Raw genomic sequence first — 1,947 nt, forward strand, 5'->3', positions numbered from 1 at the left:
GGTTCCGAGCCCAGAGGTTTCCTGTCGGGCAAATCTCCAAGCTCCCGGGTAAACCCAGAGGGTTGATGCTGTAGCATACACTTTGCATGTATGGTTGTGCATCTGAAAATAGCGGATCTTTTGTAAGATTTTCGTCGGTGGGGCGGTAAGTGCCAAGTCCAGGTTAGGGTCCACGAGATGGTAGTGTCCCGACGACTGTCTCCAGGGTGTGTTGTCATTTATGGGATCTGCCAGGAAGCGTACACAGCATAACCTCAGGATACGGGAAGTCTTTAAAAAAACAAAACCGGAAAGAGCCTAATTTGTTAATTTTGTGAATTTGTGTATTTTCGAGTCTCATTCCAAAAAAATGCCTCCCCTCCCCAAAGCCTCCAGTCAGTAATTTCTGCTCTCTACGTGAATTCCCTTTTTGCGTTCGTAGTTTATTACCTGTCAGTACCAATTTCTCTTTTGTGACCCTGGCGTTGTATGTATTTAATAAAAGTTTATTTCTACTTGGTAATTTTTTTCGATCAAATTCACTTCATAGAACGTGAACTTGACCTCTCGAATTACAGTTAAAGGTTGTCATACATGCCAACTTTGGTATTAAGGCAAAGTTGAAACCGCCTTTTCTCCCGGAAGTTTCCACATGGGGTAAAGGACAACAGTCTCCTCGGAGTTCTCACAGTGCAACTTTATCTCTCCCCAGTGACTTGGAAAAACTTAGAACATCCTGCACCTTCTCCCGATTTTTAAGGAAGGTAGAAGTGTCCGGTGTCCAGGCTCTGCTAGTAAGGAGTTTAACTTTTTCTAACCTATACCACACAGCCCGCAATATCCGCTTAATGTCATTTTTTGTTAGAGCGTGGGATGCTTTCAACCTAAAAATTCGTTGTGAAGATGGTTTTTAAATGAAAACCTTTAAAACTGCAAACTTGTCTTAAAACTAGGAAAGTGCTGGAATTAAGTTCAGAGTCATTAAAACTTTGGTAAATTTGAGCAAAAGAATGTTAGGTTAACATTCCTGGATAATTACTCAAGGAAAATAAAATTTAATGTCTTGAGTTCGAACAATGCCTGCTCTGGAGACTCCTCCTTCTGCTGGTTCTGGTTGGTGATCTGCATGACAAAGTTGAGATGAAATCTAACAAAAAGAAAATGTTTTTTTAGTTACTTGAAGCAACTTTGTTAATGAAACCAGTTCCAAAGTCTTGCCTGATACTTCTGAGACCATCTCTACGAGACGAAACACCCTTGTTTCGTTCAAAGTGGCAGTCGTGACCCAGCATTGCGTCTCCGTGGAAATGGGGGTGCGGAAGAGCCCCTCCGAATAATCACCAAGTAGGAATTCTTGTGTGCGGTTACCCATTTTACTGTTTCAAATTTACTTAAGAGACTCAGAACGAAGGCACAAGGAGGTAAGTTTAGGGAGAGTGTTCCTGACGTTGTGAATGTGACACTAATATAGATGAATCTTTCATTTCTAAAATACTTACATTTAGGGAATGTTTTGTTAGAAAATAACATTTGTTCTTACAAAGTTTTCATTATAAAAAAAATACATAGAAAATGGAGATGACAGCGATTACTGAAAGGACCCTTTTGGTGTTGTGTTGTGCCTTCTGGAAATTTCTGTGTGCACAGACACCTAAGGGAGATTAAAATGTTTGGTTAATTTCTCATAATGTTTGATTTTGGTTCTTGTTTTGATGTGTTGAATTTGAATATCTCTATCCATCTTGATTAATGGCAATGGTTACAAAATCAGGACACAGTGATCCAGAGTTCTGTACAGCAATTGATTCTGCAGCCAGTCCTTTGTTAGTAGGCATGGGGCTGTTTTCTGTCTTTCAGTCTTTTTTTTTTTTTTTAATTAAAAAAAATTTGTTTTCTGTTTATTTATTTATTTTTGAGGGACAGAGAGAGACAGCGTGAGCAGGTAAGGGTCAGAGAGAGAGGGAGACA

The 1,947-nt window shown here is 39.6% G+C and overlaps 1 long non-coding RNA gene across 1 annotated transcript; it reads left to right on the forward strand.

The window, feature by feature from the left end:
* Positions 1-6: 6 nt before the first annotated feature.
* On the forward strand, positions 7-1,667 carry LOC115299531. The gene is made up of 2 exons (XR_003912219.1): positions 7-773; positions 1,153-1,667. It is a non-coding gene; the product is annotated as an uncharacterized LOC115299531 (long non-coding RNA).
* The last annotated feature ends 280 nt before the right edge of the window (positions 1,668-1,947 follow it).

The sequence above is a fragment of the Suricata suricatta genome, chromosome 8 (genome assembly GCF_006229205.1).
Source record: "Suricata suricatta isolate VVHF042 chromosome 8, meerkat_22Aug2017_6uvM2_HiC, whole genome shotgun sequence".
In the NCBI taxonomy this organism is placed as follows: Eukaryota; Metazoa; Chordata; class Mammalia; order Carnivora; family Herpestidae; genus Suricata; species Suricata suricatta.